The sequence below is a fragment of the Sminthopsis crassicaudata genome, chromosome 6 (genome assembly GCF_048593235.1).
Source record: "Sminthopsis crassicaudata isolate SCR6 chromosome 6, ASM4859323v1, whole genome shotgun sequence".
In the NCBI taxonomy this organism is placed as follows: Eukaryota; Metazoa; Chordata; class Mammalia; order Dasyuromorphia; family Dasyuridae; genus Sminthopsis; species Sminthopsis crassicaudata.
In genome coordinates, this window is record NC_133622.1 from 88,221,722 (window position 1) to 88,242,553 (window position 20,832).

The 20,832-nt window shown below is 32.3% G+C and overlaps 1 long non-coding RNA gene across 3 annotated transcripts in view; it reads right to left on the reverse strand.

Moving 5' to 3' along the window:
- Positions 1-4,158: 4,158 nt before the first annotated feature.
- The window catches only part of LOC141545498 (uncharacterized), a 37,179-nt gene continuing 20,505 nt past the window's right edge, over positions 4,159-20,832 (reverse strand). For 2 of the 3 annotated variants that reach the window (XR_012483037.1, XR_012483035.1), the window contains 3 exons: positions 15,476-15,811; positions 12,539-12,625; positions 7,396-11,120 (listed from right to left, as the gene is read on the reverse strand). This is a non-coding gene — a long non-coding RNA (uncharacterized LOC141545498). Of the gene's footprint in view, positions 6,750-7,395; positions 11,121-12,538; positions 12,626-15,475; positions 15,812-20,832 lie in introns of those variants that run through there. The other variant, XR_012483036.1, reaches the window with a different exon arrangement.

Genomic DNA, 20,832 nt, shown 5'->3' on the forward strand with positions numbered 1-20,832 from the left:
AGATATTATAATATATCCCCTAAATAAAAATAATCTAAATAATCAGAACTGAATGCAATAATATCCTCCTAAAACCCAGCTTTTTAAACAAATTTCTGAAAATATTTAAATTTATTCTATTATTAATATTTCAATATTTCCCTGTGGCATAATTGTGTTTCAACACATTTAAATAGCAAATAAAATTTCATAATATATTTAAAATAGACATTTGATTAATATTTCTAAAATGTAAAAACAAAATATAGATATAGCTGAGTGAAATTACTTGGAATATGATTTAGAAATTAGATTAAGCATAAGCATTTCTGACACAAGAAAAGAGTTTTTAACATTGGAAGATCTTCCAATCGCAAATGCCCATACTTTATAAGTTACTTTTCATGACTAACATTGACCAGCAGAGTAACCGTTACAAAACTTATCTCTTGTCTACAAAAGTAGGCCTTTTGTTAAAAAATGTATTTGTCTGGTAGTGGAAGAAATTGTTATTCTTCTTTCTTCTCCACTTTTTCTACTTTCTTCACAGTGTATTACTTAACTGGTTCAGTCAACTTTCTTTTTAAAATGAATTCAGAAGATTTCTATAAATCATTTTAATAGAGATTAGTGGTGATAATAAAATGCATATTTTGTTTCAATGTACTCCCGTGATAAACTGGATGAAACATAGTATTTTTCTTTACATATTATGATTTCAGTAATCAATCTAATTGGGAACAGTTATTAACTATGTATGATATTCAAGACAATGGGAATAAAAAAGAAAAAAAACATTACTTTTCCTGGAGGATTTGACATTATACTGCGAGGACAAAACATGTACTATGATAAGGAAATACAAAATATTTTTAAAATAATAAAAAAATTTTCTTATTAATTTGTCCTTATATATGCAAATATATATGTACATATATGCATATATAAACATATGCAGATAAACACATATGTGTATATATGTCATCCTGACTAAAAATAAAAAGAAATCATTGAGCAAAATTGATTGAAAAAATAAATCAAGGCTCACAATATGTTCAATATTCTATAGTGATAATCCCCACCTTGGCAAAGAAAATTAAGGAAATGCATTCTCAGATTTCTTCTACATGATCAAGCTTAGTTAGTTATTGCTTAAAATTTAATTTTTATTTTGAAAATATTTTGAGAAGGAGAAAATATTAATAGTTTTGGAGAATGAGGAAAGGCTTCATGTAGAAAATATCATCTGTGTTACATCTTTTTGAAAATTAGATTTTCCAAGAAGTGGAAAAGGAGAGTGAATGCATTGAAGACACGATAGAGCACCTGTATGAAACATATCTGGGACCCAGCTAGCAGGCCAGTTTGACAACAATAGAAGGTATACAATTGCATCCTCTTTTGAAAGGTATATTTACTATCTTTATATACACATCAAGCTGAGGAGCTTGTATTTTATTCTGTAGATAATAGCAGTAATTCTAGTACTTTTCTCACATTTGCACTTTTAGAAGAGTTGTAGTCATTGAATGAAGACTACATTGAATGTAGTTTTCTTGCCTTAGACTACAAAACTATATTACTATTAGCTCCATTGATGCTTTTTCATAACTGAAATATGGGATCTGATTCAATAAAGACAGAAAAAATGGGGAGCAGCCTGTGAAAGAGTATGTTTTCTCATGCCTCAATTTTCATATCAGAAAAAATTAACTTTACATGAATTCTGAAGTCCTTTTTGACTTTAAGATTAGAGTATTTATGTCTCCATGCTTTGGTCTTATTAAGTTTAAATTAGGAAATAAATGAAAAAAGTCACAACTATAAAAACTGAGGCAACTCACAACTCTAGAAACCATCATGTAAAAATAACATCAAATATGTTTATATTTAAAATCATGACCATAATATGAATTAATTTAAAATTATAGGTTTTTTATCTAGAATTTCATTGTTTTTTATTCATTCTTTTGTTGTTTATTTTCTTATATTCTTATTTCTTCTTCCTTTTATCCCTTCCCCCCTCTTTTTCTACCTGGATTTTCCATTTCACCAAGACTGACAATGCAATTGCCACTCACCTTACCACATTGTTGAGAAGAAACTTTAATTTTACCTGTTTCCAATTTAGGGCAATTCATGCCTCCTTTGGGATTTTGGCTTTGTCTCATTTCCAGATGCTTTCCATATTGATTACAAACTTGGAGTGTATGCCTGATTAACATTAGTCCTGTTGCTCAAAACATCAAGTTCAAGTGATTCAACTGCTTCAGTTTCTCCCAACAACAGGGATTATCTAGATCTATATCTGGCAGTCTATGTTTTCACGTTTCTTTTTTGTTAGTCTCACCCAATGTACTGCAGTACTATGTTTCTGCATTATTCATCACCAAATATAATCTAATATTTTCTGGCATTAGCCTCAAGCATTACTATATCATGATTATTTAATGTTTGTCAATCAAAATAATGAAAACGATTTGAAACTATAATTTCCAAAGAAAGTCAATGAAAGAGCGATGTATAGAACTCAAAAATTACATTCTGAAGATATAAGGAAGTGCAATAATAATTCAGAATGGTTATGTCAGACATTTAAAATATTGAATGCAAATTAAGTACTATGGAATTTAATTGAACTAAATGTAAAGATGTATATTTAGATTCAAGAAAATAAATTTAATTTTTTTCATGCATTGGCTAAAAGGTTATTTGTGTAAAAAAAAAAAAGAACAAGTTATATTTTAAGTAGTTTACCAAATCAATATGAGTCAATAATATTACAAGGTCATCAAAAATACAAATGCTAGAGAAATCTTCCATAGTCTCAACTATGTTTTTTTTCTTTTTCTTTTTTATTTCTTTCTTTTTTTTTCCCCTGAGGCTGGGGTTAAGTGACTTGCCCAGGGTCACACAGCTAGGAAGTGTTAAGTGTCTGAGACCAGATTTGTACTCCGGTCCTCCTGAATTCAAGGCTGGTGCTCTATCCACTGCGCCACCTAGCTGCCCCTCAACTATGTTTTTTTCAACTAATCTTGTCCTTCTCTGGAATTTATTAGTAGTGATTAAGTAATATCAGATATCAGAAATTTTACCAAGGAACAGAGTTAAGTGTTAGGACCATGCAGCTTAAGGAAGTAAGCCACAGAAATGAAAGAGGGAGTGTTGTGAAGTAGAAGATTAAGGGAATCAAAAATCCAGATTCAAAGCAGGATCAGAAAAAACTTAGTAAAACAGTAGACCAAAGTAAACTCCATGCTAAACTCCATGACTTTAAGATGTGTCTAGGATTTTAGGTAGGGATGCTTGGAGATAGGTTCAGTATCCTAGTCTATGTTTTGGACTTATGTAATGTTATCACATTCATACATTCCTTCATGGGAAAAAATATGTCTTAAAAACAAGAAAGTATCAGATAGGGAAAAGTTTTACAACATATAGTAGTAACTAGAAACCTAAAAACTATATCTGATGTCAGATAGCCTGGTCTTTCATTAGATTCTCAGGAACACAAGCACAAATAATAGCCCAATTGTCAAGAAAGCAGAATCTAAAAAATTGAATTAAAAAAAGATAAAAGAACAAAATAACTGAATTTGCACATTCATAAATCTTGGAGCTTTGGTTAACCTTCAAAGTATATAATATCTTATTCTCCTTTGTGGTGGCTCTTTGGCTAATATGCAACATGAAATACAAATGTACTATTATTCCTTCATCCTCTCCATCTTTGCTAATGTCAATGAAATCTATTCTGCCTCTATGGAGACTATCTTTGGTAGGTAGCCTTCTTAATCTCATTGTTCCCCACCCACCTTTAGCTTAATATTCTAGTGTAGGAAATCTTACCTTCAACTTTTAATGATTCTCTACTGGTCTGGAGAACATAATTTATTAATTTGACTATATCTTGAGAGCCATAATTTATGTAACAATATATTATTCATGGATTCTCAGGTCTCCCCAATCATGGACTCAGAAGCATATGTATTAGATATGGTCAAGCAGATGCTAATTGGAATGACAGTTAGTCCATTTACTTATGAGTTGGATGTGTGTGCTAATGCCAATTTACTTTTTTGAAGCTCAATTTCTTCATCTATAATGAGGATAATAAGACTTATATTCTATGACACAGGGTATTGGCGAAGAAAGAACTTTCTATCCCGTGAAACCAAATATAAATATGAAATGTTTAATTATTATTAACATTTAGATTCAAATGTCAAGATTTAAGCTTTCATCTTCAAGGTAGGGTAATAGAATATGGAAGTAAAAAAAAAAAAAACCTGAATTTTTAACTACATGTGTATTACATAAAAGATCAATCATAATGGCCCTCTCAATGACATAAAAATTCCAAATGAATCACACATTTTTATAAACAACTTCCAAACAAAAGTTCATTTGGAAAGGCAATTCACTGAAAATGATTGCACAAGGCAGAGTGCCAGTTTGAGAATAGTTATTAAGATAAAATATTAATGGAAATGACCTCAATCAATAAGATGTTATGAGCCTTTTCAGATTTCTAACTGGCCCTTCCCTGTTATAAATTTAAGATGTTCTCAGAGGCACATTAGTGGTTTGGCAATTTAAATTGCCAAATAAAAGAAACAAGTCACAAGTCCCGGTAATGGTCTAGAATGGGTAGGATAATAAATGAATCTTTATCTAAATTTGCAGGAAGGAGAAAACTTGAGCATTTTCCTTCTTACATCAATTAATTTTAGAGAGAATAAGGTGAATTTAAAACAATTAATGCAATATTTGACTTATTTATCTTTTTATAGGATTGAGGACTATTTATCCTTTGAGCAAGAAATTCTGTTTGTTATTGAATAAATTCTGCAGTTCTACATAAATAGCCTCTGTATACACAAGGGAAGTAGATACAAAACTATTGATCATAAATCATCAGAGATACAAGCTATTTCTGTAATAGTTACAAAACTGGACCATAGCATCTTGATGTAGTAGAAAAAAAAATTGGGCTAGGAATCAGGAGACTTAGATTTGAATTCTTAGGCATGGCAGGAACTTACTACATGACCTTTTTTTTACATCTGAAATCTCTGCTCCTTCCTATGAAAAACAAGATAATTGAACAAAATGATTTTAAGTCCCCTTTATAGTTGTTTCAATTTTTTTGATTCTATAGCCCTATGAAAATTATGTAGCCCATTTTCATAGCTGAAAGCAATTCTTTTAGTTAAATTTACAATGTATGGACAATTACTGATTAAGAAAAAATGATCAGATGGAACTTAATGTAAGCCTATGATTTAATGGCTATAGAGCCTTCAAAATTCAGACTAACATGGAGATACCTATACAGAAATAGGTATACTGACTGAAAATCAATGCTGTATATAGTACTTTAAAATTTACAAAATATATCACATATAGAATCTCATTTGACAATCATGGCAACTTCATGAAGTTGGTACTATACTTATTACAAGAACATTTTACTGATAAGAAACTTAAGGATTAGAGAAGTATATAACCTCTTTAGAATCACCGAGATATTAAATATCTAAGGCAGAATTGAAACCAGATATCCTTACATAAAAATCCAACTTGCTTTCTGCTATATCATTCTTTCTTTCTGTGAATGCCTAAGTGTAGCCCCTGATACTAAGGAAATTCTGCCAAATATCATCTAATTTATTCATATTTAGTGTGTTCAAAAGATGTCTGCTTACTCTATATTAATACATTTGAGAAAAAAGGTAGAAATTTCCATTGCTCTACTTAGGAAAAGCAGTATTAGGCCTAATATCCATTGTTCCTCAGACCTAACCTGAAGTTCTGGATAAGTCTCAGTTACTGAAATAAATGTCTGTGGCACTTTTCCTCTAAAAGAAAAGATGACAGCTAAAACTTTGGATAGAAAATAAAGTTAATTAACATCTAATCTTTTATCCTTTTTGACTGCATGAATGATTGATGGTTTCTACATTATCCAAAAGACCTAGAATTAGATTCAAAAAGTATAGAGCTGTGTTGCTTTCTATCCTTTGAAATTCAGAACTGTATTGACTCAAAGTCCGTTATTTGTGTTTTTTTCATTTGTTTATATTTTGTTTTGTTTTATTGTGATTTCTTGATGTGTTCTCAGAGATATAAATATTTTTATTCATGAGGAAGAAGTGAAAAAGTCAGTAGAATATATAAGAAAGAGAAAAACATAATTGTTTCAAGGTCACAATTATAAGCAGTATAATTTTTTTCTCAAATATTATCTTTTCTGGAGGAAAACAGTACCAGCTTTTCTTATACTCATGCAAATCAAATCATGAAATGATGAATAATGTTTCTGGTTTTTGGAAGAAGATGACTAACCATTATAAGTTTGTAAGACATCTTAGATTATGATATAGAAGAAATATTGTAGGAAAATATACTTTTAGAAATATGTTCTGTTGGAATTCACGGGAGCCATTGGAATACACAGAAGCCACCTGGCAGTGGCTGCTGGAGATCCAATCCCAGACCTGCAGAATGAATCTCCTCTTGTGAGAAGATGATACCCAGAGACTGAGAGGCAGTTGCTGTTCTCTGACCTCTCTGACTGAGAGGGCATTGAATTGTCTGACCTCTTTCCCTTCCCTTTGCCTCCAATTTATCTCATTCCCAGTTTGAAACACCTGTGACAGCAAAGGCTCCCTTGCAACTCATTCAGATGTTATGATTCACAGCTGTGAAGGCTCTTGGAGAATTGACCCATCTTTTAACATTCTTCCATGGAAGGAACCAGGATGTAGCTGAAAGGAGACAAAATTTGAAGTTAAGAAATCAAATAAATAGCTTTGAGATCTTCAGAAAATAACTTGACCTCTCTGGGTTTCATTTTCTTCATGTGTAAAAGAATCTATAAAATCTCTAAGTCTCTATTCAAGTTCTAGGATTCTGAAATTCCAATATAATATTTCTTTTGTCTTCAAAATTAATTTTGTCATGATGTTAGAAGTGGTTCCTTAGATAGAGCACCAGCCCTGAATTCAGGAAGACCCGAGTTCAAATCTGGTTTCAGACACTTAACACTTCCCTAGCTGTGTGACTCTGGGCAAGTCACTTAACTCTAGCCTCAGGGAAAAAAAAAAAAAAAAAGAAGTGGTACTTGTTATTATAAGGATCTCATAATGGAACTTCACAGTTTCCTCCTTTATACACTTTCCTGGATCAGAGCATTTGAAAATTTATTATATGAAATTTTTCTTGTTTTTATTTTTCATGAATTCTTCATATTAAAAAAGTCTAGAAGCACAAACAAAAAGTTTCAAATTTAGATTACTCCCAAAGGGTAAAACTTCAACCAGTTTCAGATGGTCATCAAGAAAACTATTCCCTTTTCTAATAAAACTCTCCCAAGGGGCAATTCCTATTGGATTATATAAAATCCTTCCCTTTCTCAGTTTGTGTGGGAGGAGTTTTACATTTTTATTGCTAAGATACAACCAAACTCAAATATTATATGATTCTAGAAAAATACTGGCATTCCAGTCCTCATTTTCTCCATAAGGAAACCAGAGGACTAGATTAGTGATCTGCTAAATTCCCATCTAGAACTAACTAACTTCCTATGATTGTGAGCTTATTCATTTGCTTAAGGGTATAAGAGAAATTCTTTACCTCCCCAGAAAGAGATGCCACTCCCTGAAATGAGGATTATCTAATAATCAGTCAGTTAACAAATAATTGAAACATGCTTTGAGAATACTGATATAAGAGCATAGGGTTCTAGATTTAGGGCTGAAAATAAACTCAGAGGCATTTTGTCTAATCACTTCATTTTACAAATAGAAAACTAATGCATACTATACTATTCTTCCTTCTCTTGTCTTCCATTTATTTAAGGAGAATCGGGAGCCTAATATAGGTGAATATTTTTTCTTCTCTCAATTCCAAAACACACACATTTGTCTATTCTTTTCCTTGTAGCACAGCAGAAATGACAGTTATCTAAAATGAACTGAAATGGGTTTGCTTGAATCATTAGTATCTTTTCTTCCCTTTCTTCAGAGACAAAAGAAATCATTTGGGCACAGTAGACAAAAGAAATTATTCTAGCACAGTTTACCTTTGAAGTGGGTGTGAATGTAGGGGAGGCATATGTATTTGTGTGTAAGAGGGTAATATATGACACAGAGAGAAAGACAGAGACAGAGAGAAAGTGAGAGAGAGAGACAGAGAGACTGAGAGAGAGGATGGGGGAAGGAGAGGAAGAGAGAGGGAGAGGGAGAAATGGGGAATAGGGATGAAATTATTTGGATAACTGAAACAATTATTTCTAGAATCTAGCTATCTTATAAAAGAAGGGGAATTTCTTAGACAAACAGCTTCAAATAATACCAGCAGTGTCAGTTTGATAATTGTAAATTCAATCTTCTATTTAGAGAAGGGGAATTTCCTGGATAGCTCATCTCACGTCAAAAGAAGTTTGTGTATGTGGTGGCCTATGGCACTCTGATAGCAGAGTACTAAAACCATCCTGTGGAGAAACAAATGGAACTCACTTCTGTTGTAATTCATAGCTGGGACTTATGAAGATACTGTAGGTCACACAGAAAAGGTTGGGGAAGAAGAATGGCATTACCTATCTAGAATTCTCTAGTATGTTTTTCTTCCAATAAAACAACAAAAGCAAGTCTCCTATTGGATGCCAATAAATATTATTTGTATGTGTTTAAAAATTTGCAAAATAACTTTCTTATGGTGAATTCAATTATATTCTTGTAAGACTCCTGTATTTCTACTTCTAAATGGAGAAAACAGGACTTTCAGATGCTGACAACAGTGGCGTGTGGTAATACTGACAAAGGGCTCAGAATGTGAAAAGTGCTCCTTAAATTCTAAGTGTTGTTAATCTGAGTAAACCAGATTTAGCTATTCTGTTCTGTCTTCTTAACTCCTATAAACAAATTGCTAAAGGAGGTATCTTAGATTCCTTAAGCCCCTTCTGAATTATATTAGCATGAAACAGTGTTTGTTTCTTAGAAAAAGCTTGATTTTCTAATTATTAAGATTTCCAATAAATTAAAGCATTTCTTAAACTTCTAGTATGTACTATGCATTGTAATTGGTGCTGAAGAATAATTAAATACACACACACACACACACACACACACACACACACACACATACACACAAACACCACAAAGTAGATCCTGCCCTCAAGAAGCTTTTATTGATATGAGAGGAGTGAAGATAAATTATGTTCACAAATAATATAAGCTAAATCCAAAGTAAATACAAAGTGATCCCACTTGAGGTTGAGGTGCAGATAATTAGGGGAATCAGGACATGTTTCTTGAAAGGACTGGCACTTGACCTGTGCTTTTGAGTAAGTTTAGGTTCGAAAAGGCAGAGGTGAGACAGTACTTGTATTCCAGGGAAGGTGTACATTCTATACAAAGGAACAAATATAGGAAATAAAACGCTATATATAGAAAATAGCAAGTCAGCCAGTTTGACAAAAACACAGTTAGCATAAATGGAACTTTTACTATGCTAAGAGATAAGATGTGTGTGTGTGTGTTGCTTTTTTATAAAAATAAGACTTAGACAAGTAATTTTTACCTAGAAAAATATGGGAAAATACTAATTACAACTTTTTATGTATATTATTTTCTTCTCTGTTGGGAACTAGAGCCTCTTGCTTGTAGCAACACTATAACATAATTAATAGTTTTTAAAAATTAACCAATAGCCAAGTGAGATTGTGACCATTTGAAGTAGTATGTTCTCTCCATCTCCTGCAAGTTTGCAAAAGACATGTATTATTTACAAATATAGTTTGTGAAATATTAAGCCATTGTATCATATATTGTGTGTTCTCCACATTCACAAAGATACTGCTCTGAACTCTGGAATAAATGCAAAGATTATGCTTTTGGCTCCACCATGGAGCTGAGATAAGTAACTGCAAGCTGAGTTTTGATGCATGTTGCCTAATGGGATTTCTATGTGAAGCAGCTGCTAGGCTTTCAAATTAATCTTTTGAGGTTTTCGCCCCTATACTTCTACCCTGATTGTGGAAGTTTGTAAGCATTCACTATAATAGGTAGTCATTAGACATTTTCAAAGCAGGCAAGTCTTCTACCTTGAAATAGATAAACACATATTTAAATAATCAAAAGCTATAAATGTCATTTGAAAGTTAATGTGTTTTTGATGTTTTAATTGGAAAACATAAAGCAGTTGGGGGAAAAATCAGCAGTAGACCATCTTGCAGAAAAGCATTTTCTTTTTAATTCACTCTTAAGAAAGGAATTTAGTGCCACACATATTTGTCTGAGTCACCTCCAATTTTAAAATGCATTCTTTAATTTCTAGAGTTCTTCTCAACTATATATTGTTTATTATAATAAGAATATTTCTCAAATGTGTCTTTTCATGAATAAATAAAGGACAGTTGAAATCCATTTGAGTCAATACATCATTCAACTGTGAAAACTTCCTGATATACTAATTTAAAGATATGTACTTTCAGTTCTGTCTAGCTACACAGTAATATATCTCTACTATTAATAGACCATGACCTGGATCTATTCAAGTTTAAAAACAGCAATAACAACAACTAAAATCCTCCATTTACCCCCAATACTAGTGAAAAACATTTTACTAGAATTATTCAGTTAATTCCTTTTTTTTTAAACTTGTCAGATGGAAACCAGTTCAAGTCCAAGCTAAACTTAGCTGACTAGGTTATAGGTGATCTAACAGATCACAGCAATCAGTTGGCAATATGGTTGAGCTTTCTTAACACTTTATAGTTATTATGTGTGTGCATGAATACATATGGAAACATATATCCACCCACATGTACAAAATGTTCGTAGCAGCTCTTTTTGTGGTACCAAAGGATTAGGAAATGAGTAGACATTCATCACTTGGGGAATGGCTGAATGAGATGTTGCATATGAATGTAACATAATAGTATTGTACTATAAAAATTATAAACAATCTGGTTTTAGAAAGGCTTAGAAAGATTTACATGAACTGATGCTGAGTGAAACAAACAGAACCAGGGATACATTGTAAGCAATAACAGTAAGAATGTGTGATGATCAACTGGGAAAGACTTGGTACTTTTCAGTTGTTCAGTGATCCAAAGCAGAAAGAGAAAATGTCATCTGCACCCAGAAAAAAATAAAAAAGAAGCATATATCAAATGTTTAAGGCATATACTAACAAGCATATTTTTTGTCCTGTAAAAAAGAAAATACTCACATAATTGGCCATATTTTTAGTTTTTATTCTGATGTTGGATATTGTTGTTAATAGATTTAGAAAGGAAATTCAGCATCTCTACAGATGTTCAGAGAGAATAAGCTTATTCCTTTATGTTGCTGTTAATGCCTATGGCATTGCTTAATTAAACCATACACATTAAAAGAAAGAAGCAATGACCTTTTGACCATTGCTTTTATGATATTGTGCATACAGTGATAAAGTATGAAGTCAACAAAAAAAAAAAAGAGTCTAATTGGAGTTTTAGGCAGAAAAACAAAGTAGCTGTGTATAAGTTAATGGGAAAGATGGAATGCTATGGGAATATCTCCTCCCCACTACTTTGTTTAACTTACCCTCTTTTCTTTGGAGACATCTTCTAGAATGGAAAAGCATCCCCATATTTTCTCTCAGAATGTCTTTGTATCCTTCTCTAAACTCATAATATATCTATGTTTTTAATAAGTGAAACACTTGAGGAACCTGAGATACAAGTTCTTATATTTGCAACTCTTGTATACTAAGAGATTGCTGTCTAAAACTGTTTTGCAAATTGAAGTTTTATGGAATTTAAACTTTTAGATTTCTAGTTATTTCCTAATATTGATAATAATGCCTCCATCTCTCCCTTCCTCTCTCTCTTTTTCTCTCTCTCCCTCCAAAGACTACTTGTTTGTCATTGCAAACTTTCCTTTTTAAGGAAGACTGTAGTTTGCCAGAAAGTTGGGGGGGGGAGAATGAATGAATATTTGAATGAAAATGTATGTGCAAAGAAATTTATTAAGTGCTGGGGATAAAAATAGAAAGGTATGATAGCACCTACTCTCAAAAAGTTAATATTTTATTTATTTATGTTTTTTCTGAGACAATTGGGGTTAAGTGACTTGCCCAGGGTCACACAGAAAGTATTAAGTGTTTGAGATCACATTTGAACTCAGGTCCTCCTAACTTCAGGGCTGGTGCTCTATTCAGTGTACCACCTAACTGCCCCAAAAGTTAACATTTTTAATAGCAGAAGACAATATCATCATCATCATCATCATCATCATCATCATCATCATATACATACATAATCATTACATGGCAATTGGTGAGCCACTTGATTAAATGGAAAGACATATAATTTGTGCCCATGAATCTTTCAATCATAAATTAATACTTTATAAATATAGTTAGAATCCACCAATATTCATACTGACCTTTTTATCAACTGAAAAATTTACTTAATGAATGTAATCGTATAATAATCACTTCACAACTATGTCCCTCTTCATATTGAAGTATAAATTAAGACTATTAGCATTATGATACTTTAACTTACTCAAATTATGCCTCCAGGAAAACTTTCATAGAATGAAGTAAACAAGAGAAAAACCAATGACTCCAATAATGTAAACAAAGCCAATATCTGAAAGGCAACAAAAATTGGATTAATTGCTTGAGCAGCCTCGGTTTTGAAAAACATAGTAAGAGCCCTTTTTAGGGGGAGAGGGAGAATATAAAAATTTGCCTGCAAATCAGATTGGGGATTTCATCTCCAAGTTTTGTGTTTTTCTTTTTTTTTTCTTTTATTTTTTTATTTAGGAGATATTATCATATGCAAAGTAGTAACAAAGAATGTACAAATAAATTTGTTGCTAAAAATGGGAAATGACTGTGTAGTAAAAAGGCAAAAATAAAACTTCAATATATAATAATATGTATTGCCTGTGACCAGTTATATAAGTAGTGTCTAATTCAAAAATAAATGAGAACTATTATGCATACATAAGGATCCATCTGGGCTTCAGACTGAATTAAGTTTAAAATGTACCATTTTTATTTTGTATTTTATTTATTTATTTTGTTAAGCAACTTTTGTTAAATTTCACAATTGCATTTTAATTTACTTGCGGCTGTCCTCTGTGATCATGAATCCCATAGGTTGTATGCTTAATACTTTTGTTTTAAATAATCTGGGATGAAATGAAAAAGATGAGTTGAAAATGTTAAACATAGAAGTATCATCTCATAAAGGTGGGAAAAACTCCCTCTACCTGATGGTTAAAATTCCTCTCTAACTTTGCCTGTGAATGGTTTGTTCATTAGTTAATTAGAACAGTTCCTAAATATGTGTCCCCTGTTGAAAAAAGGTATAGGCTTTTGGTAGAGATGACCATATGAGAATTTTCTCTTTCTTATTTCTTCTTACTATCCTCTACTCTTACTGTCTATACAATATGTCTTTGAAATAAAAAAAGAACTAAATAGATAGCATAAAAGAGAAACATTTAATGATAATAAATTAGTTCTTTATATCTGTAACATAAGATTAAATACTCTTGTGTTGCCTTCTTTACAATGTTTCTTTTCAAATTGGAGGGGGAGAGACAAAAATCATTTAAATGTAAGTTGTTATTGCTGTAAAGAATTTCAATATAGAAAGATGTTGAGGTTTTTTGTTTGGTTGGATTTTTTAAGTAATATTGAGCCTTGTTCTACCTTGTTTTCCCAAATTGTAAAGAGTGATATATGGAATAGTGAGGTAGGTCGAGATGTGGGTGTGAGAAACAGAAAAAAGAGGAGAGAGATACAGAGACAGAATAGAGAGAAAGGAAGGGGAAAGAGCCAAAGAGAAAGGGAGAATCAGAAACAGAGACAGAGTGAAAGAAATAGAGAGACAAAAAAACAGACACAGAGAAAAACAAGGAGATACAGAGGCAGAGAGGGATAGAAAAGAGAAGAGAGGGAGAAAGTGAAACATTATTATCAATATTAAAGAATAACTAAAATTCTGAAAGTTTAAATCCTATAAAACTTCAATTTATAGAACAGTTTTGGAGAACAATCCTGTAGTATACCAAAGTCCTAAACATAATGATATTCTCTGACCCCAAAATCTCCTTATGAAGTAGTATCACAAAAAGGAAGGAAAATTTGATTTTTTTTTCCAAATGGGTGAAGAGAAGCATTATTCGTAATTACAAAAACGTGGAAACGATTGAAATATCCAACAGTTGCTGAATAAAAGCTGATAAATCTGAAGAAATTTGAAAAAAAATTATAGGAAATGATGTGGAGAATACTGATTATTACCATAAAGAAGGAAAATATGTTCACACATATGTAAACATAAAATATAGAGAAATAGAATAGATAACTAATAATCTATTATGAACATTGTGCAAGCAGATTTTCACTTTTAAGTGTAAATAGTTGCAAATACATCTTTATCTGATTTTGTTATTGGTTACACTTAGTTACATTGTAAAGTATTTGCGTAAATGGATAGTTAAATGACAAGCTTCCATAATTGAATGTACCAAAAATCCTATTTAAGGAAGAAAAAAAAAAAAAAAAAAAAAAAACTCTGGGCAGTAGATTTCATTTATTTATTTATTTGTTAACTAATTTTTGGTTGTATTTTTTTTAATTGGAAAAAAATCTATATTTTTCATTGGACAAAAGCAACACTACCCAGAGTCAGGATGGGTAGGGGAGATATTAAAATATTTTTTTCACCTTTTCATCAATAAAAATGCCCTTTTGCAGAGACACCTTTGAGTGCATGTGATTGTTATTCATGGAAACTGTCAGTATTCTGAAGTCCTCCCAGAAACATGAAGGGTGAGTGACAGATAGGGAACCATTATCTTGGCAAGGTAGATCTTAGCTGCTAAAAAATCACACTAAAAGGAAATCTGAAATAAAGGAGTAAGAATAGGACTATTTTTGATGTGGCCTCATACATACACTGCATCTAAATTATATTAAGTGGCAATATAAACAATATTTCAAAATACTTGTGAAAAAAGTATCTAAGGTCATGTCATCAAGTTTTAATATCTTTTAAAGCTAAAAATACATAGATTTTAGATTTTTTTTTACTTTTTCTGATTAATATGATTTCATATCATGATTACTAATTCAATCGACTATGTTGATATATTGGTCAGAATTGGGCACTTCTTCCCAAACTCCAGTTTTTCTCCTCTCATCATTATATATGTCTTAGTCATATTTTCTATATTGCTAACTCTGAAGAACAATATAGATATCTGTTATTATCACAATCACCAACCATTATCACCATCAACAACATCATCATTGTCACCATCATTATATTTGACAGAAATCAAACAGAAATGGTTCAAGGACAAAATGCTATCTTATTTGTTTCAATATTTCTTATTCTTTAGATTACCTAAAGATAGTAGTCTTAGTATTTTTGTTATTAAGTAATAGTATTGAGATAAAAACTTATCTTTGGCATACTTACTAGAACATTGTTGAGTGTAACTCCAGTGGCAAGTAGGATTCTGTACTTTACTGTACTATCACAGTAAGGGGTTGTTTGGGGTTTGTTGTTGTTTTATTTTTCTTCTTTCTTCTTCATAAATCTTTGTGTCTTGAGAATTCTTCATTCTATATAGTCTGATGATTACAAGTATTCAGTAGAAGGACCTCTATTAAACCTATTACTGAGTTTTCCTCATCATCATTATTGTTGATTAAATTTACATTTCATTTCTCACACATATCACTTTTCGACTAATACAGTGACCATCCTAACTTATGCCCTTATCTTCATTCTTCTGGCTCAGTTGTAATAAAACTGTAATAAAACACAATAAACACAATGCATTTTATTAATTGAATGGTCTTGTATAGACTATGTGGGATCAGATGCTAACTTTTTTCCATCTCCCCTCTCCCTTCCATAATTCATCTTCTATACTCTTATCAAGTGAGGTTTTTTTTTCCTATAACACAGATCTGACAATGTTACTTTTCCTGATTCAATAATCCATAGTGGTTTCCTCTTGCTAGATTTAATTTATAAAGTTCCGAAGTGGACTTTAAATCTCTTTAATTTTGTCAAAAACTACTTTGGAGGACAAGCATATAGATCAACTAGGAGTAACCAACTATATACTAATATTTCCAAATAAGTAGTTTTATATTTTGTATTACTTGAATTGTATTCTATTTTAGTTCAAAGTATAGATTGTTTTATCTTAAAAAAATCTTGTTGAATGATAGATATGGTTTCTATTGAAATCTACTGTATACTACTAACATCTATTTCCATAATAGCCTAGATGATAAGGGCTGGAGGTGGTGAGTACAACAAAGTTAAAAAGGTGGCTGTAGGAAGTCATAACTTTATACTTCATTCTAGCAATATTAAAAATAATTTAGTTAAAATTGTTTTTTTTAATTTAATTGAAATGAAAGGAATATCATTTAATATTTAGCATTTAATAAATATATCTTTAAAATTAAAAAAATGCTCTTTGTTAAACAAAAAGGGTACAATTTATAGCCTTGTCATCCTCCTTTTCCAGTCTTAAGCCAATCATCGATTCCAGGTTTAATTCTAACTATTGATTTTTGAATAGTATATAGATTCCTCAGGAGAAAAGTAAGATGGTACTCCCATCTCTCTGAGGATTTGCCACATTTTGTTGTGATCCCCACAATCAAAAGTGCAACCAATAAAGCAAAAGTAGATCCTTTCTAGAGCACTCTTGCTTTCAACATAATTGAGAAAAATTTGACAATTTGGTTTCTAGTTCTGTTTCTTCAAAACAGATTAGTAATTCTTGGTTCTTGGTTCAAATACTGCTGAAACCTAGTTTGCAGAATCTTAACCATAACTTGCTACCATGTGACATGAGTGCAATTATGTGAAAATTCTTTGGCATTGCGCTTCTTTTTTTATTAATTTTATAATTATAATTTTGACAGTACATATGCATGAGCAATTCTTTCTTTTACAACACCATCCCTTGTATTCATCTTTCCAAATTTTCCCCTCCCTCCCTCTACTCCTTCCCCTAGATGACAGGCAATCCCATACACATAAATGTGTTACAGTATAACATAGATACAATATAAGTGTGTAAATCCAATTTTCTTGTTGCACAGTAAGAATTGGATTCTGAAGGTATAAGTAACCTGGGTAGAAAGACAGTAGTGTAAACAGTTTACATTCAATTCCCAGTGTTCCTTCTCAGGGTGTAGCTGTTTCTGTCATCATTGATCAACTAGAAGTAAATTGGATCTTCTTTATGTTGAAGATATCCACTTCCATCAGAATATATCTTCATATAGTATTGTTGATGAAGTGTATAGTGATCTTCTGGTTTTGCTCATTTCACTCAGCATCAGTTCATGCAAATCTCTCCAAACCTCTCTGTATTCATCCTGCTGGTCATTTCTTACAGAACAATAATATTCCATAACATTCATATACCATAATTTACCCAACCATTCTCCAATTGATGGACATTCATTCATTTTCCAGTTTCTAGCCACTACAAAAAGAGCTTCCACAAACATTTTGGCACATACAGGTCCCTTTCCCATCTTTAGTATTTCTTTGGGATATAAGCCCAGTAGTAGCACTGCTGGATCAAAGGGTATGCACAGTTTGATAACTTTTTGGGCATGGTTCCAAATTGCTCTCCAGAATGGCTGGATTCTTTCACAACTCCACCAACAGTAATTGAGCTTCTTTAGGATTTGGACATAAACTGATAAGAAAGAAAAAGAAAGAAAGAAGGAAGGAAGAAAGAAAGAGAGAAAAAGGAAGGAAGGAAGGAAGGAAGGAAGGAAGGAAGGAAGGAAGGAAGGAAGGAAGGAAGGAAGGAAGGAAGGAAGGAAGGAAGGAAGGAAGGAAGGAAGGAAGGAAGGAAGGAAGGAAGGAAGGAAGGAAGGAAGGAAGGAAGGGAGGGAAGAAGATATAGGTATATACCCACTTACAAATTGTGGTGCAGATAAATAGATAGATGCATACATACATACATCCATACACACACACATAAGGTTTTCATACTCTCTATATTGCATCCAAATTCATTTTCTTCTTTCTTCTCTCACTTTGTAGGAACTATCACTGATGTCTAGAATATCCTCAGCTCCATTTTATATAATCCCTAATTTCTTTTAAAATTTTGACCAAATGCGACCTCCTACAGAAAAACTAATTCTTTTTTTTATTTTTTTTTATGGCTGGGGTTAAGTGACTTGCCCAGGGTCACACAGCTAGGAAGTATTAAGTGTCTGAGACCAGATTTGAACTCTGGTCCTCCTGAATTCAAGGCTGGTGCTCTATCCACTGCACCACCTAGCTGCCCCCAGAAAAACTAATTTTTATCTCTGCAACTTCTAATGCCCTCCAACTCATAAATTACTTTTTATCTATTTTATATATACATACTGTTTCTTCCCAGCAGAATGTAAGCTTCTTTTATTTTTTTGTCTTTGAAACCCCACCACATAGCACATTTCCAGGCACATAGTAGCTCAATAAACACTTATTGAATTATTATGATTATGATTATGATCTTTATATTTCTTATTACAGAGAGAAATGGTCTCATGATAAGTTGTCATCCTGCCATTTAATATTCTTCATATTGTTATATAGGGGAATAAAATGACTGCTTCTTTTAATTGAAAAAAAAATGTTCGGATATAAACCAATCTTTTGTACATGAATTGAAAATATGTCCTAGTCAGTTCAATAGCAGAAATTACAGCAAATATGCTATCAAAGTCATTATGTTCCCTTATGGTTTTAATTTCTTCTTATATGGCTTTATATTTTCAGAGTTTTCTACTCCATGTAGTTGGGTGATAATGAATATTCTTTAGAATGACACATGTTAAAAACATTATTCTTGAATTTTCATTGATCAACATCATGTCTAGATGTGGTGGTCATATTTTTTCTTTAATTAATATTTAAAATTTAAAAATATGTAGAAGGTAGAATAGTTCAGGAAATTCCTATATTTCCAGATTTCCCCATAGATATAACAACAATGCATCTCAGGGCAAGCATTACACAGTTAAAACCAAAAAGAAGTTGCTCCAGAACAGAGGTCCTCCTGGGACAGAGAAGATATGATGAAAGATAACAGCATAGAAGTTTGGCCCTTGTGAATTATAAATACCTGCCCATAATTCCACTGAAATATAAGTTATATGGGGTTAGCTGGGTTTGGAGGCAGCCTCAGATCCAGCTAGGAGCATTCATTTCCCAGACAGAGTGGGGAGTCAGGTATCTGGATCAGGAAGACTGAGGGAATGTCTGCTTATAAAGAACACAAGCCTAGCTGATTTGCTGAGATGTCATTGTGGCCAAGCAGTTATCAGCACAAGTGAGTTCAGAAGCTATGGGGCAGAGTATCTGTTAGCTGTGGGCTAACAGAGGAATTCTTGGTTTAGGGTATCAGGCCAGAGGGAAGAACTGAAGGAAGACTAAGGAAGGCTTGAGGCCATAGGAACTATAGCCCTCACTCTAGGAGTAGAGGTGATTACATTAATAAGCTCTTATTAAAAAAAAAAAGAGGAAGAAAGAAAAAAACATAGAAAGTTATTATGGGAATATGGAAACCCTGGGTTCATCTTCAGAGGAAGATACTGAAATAAAAAATAAAAAGTCTCTCCTACCCCAAAGAATAATGTTAATTGGTTACTTCACTCAAAAGATATTTTTAAAAGGTTTTTAAAAATCAAATGATAGAGATTGAGGAAAAACTAAAATGAATAAATAAATGAGTGTGACCCTGATTTATAGGAAACCAAACCATTCTCCAATTGATAAATGGTCAAGGGATATGAACAGACAATTCTCAGATGATGAAATTGAAACTATTTCCACTCATATGAAAGAGTGTTCCAAATCACTACTGATCAGAGAAATGCAAATTAAGACAACTCTGAGATACCACTACACACCTGTCAGATTGGCTAAAATGACAGGAACAAATAATGATGAATGTTGGAGGGGATGTGGGAAAACTGGGACACTGATACATTGTTGGTGGAGTTGTGAAAGAATCCAGCCATTCTGGATAGCAATTTGGAACTATGCCCAAAAAGTTGTCAAACTGTGCATACCCTTTGACCCAGCATTGCTGTTATTGGGATTATATCCCAAAGAAATAATAAAGAGTGGAAAGGGACCTGTATATGCCAAAACGTTTGTGGCAGCTCTTTTTGTTGTAGCTAGAAACTGGAAGTTGAATGGATGTCCATCAGTTGGAGAATGGTTGGGTAAATTGTGGTATATGAAGGTTATGGAATATTATTGCTCTGTAAGAAATGACCAGCAGGAGGAATACAGAGAGGCTTGGAGAGACTTAAATCAACTGTTGCTGAGTGAAATGAGCAGAACCAGAAGATCACTATACACTTCAACAATAATACTGTATGAGGATGTATTCTGATGGAAGTGGAAATCTTCAACATAAAGAAGATCCAACTCACTTCCAGTTGATCAATGATGGACAGAAATAACTATACCCAGAGAAGGAAAACTGGGAAGCGAATGTAAATTGTTAGCACTACTGTCTATCTACCCAGGTTACTTATACCTTCGGAAGCTAATAATTAATGTGCAACAAGAAAATGGTATTTACACACATATATTGTATCTAGGTTATATTGTAACACATGTAAAATGTATGGGATTACCTGCCATCAGGGGGAGGGAGTGGAGGGAGGGAGGGGATAATTTGGAAAAATGAATAAAAAATAAATAAAATAAATGAGTGTGTAAATGAATAAAAAAAATCCAAAAAAAAACCCCAAAAATATTATGCAAAAGGGGGCAGCTAAGGG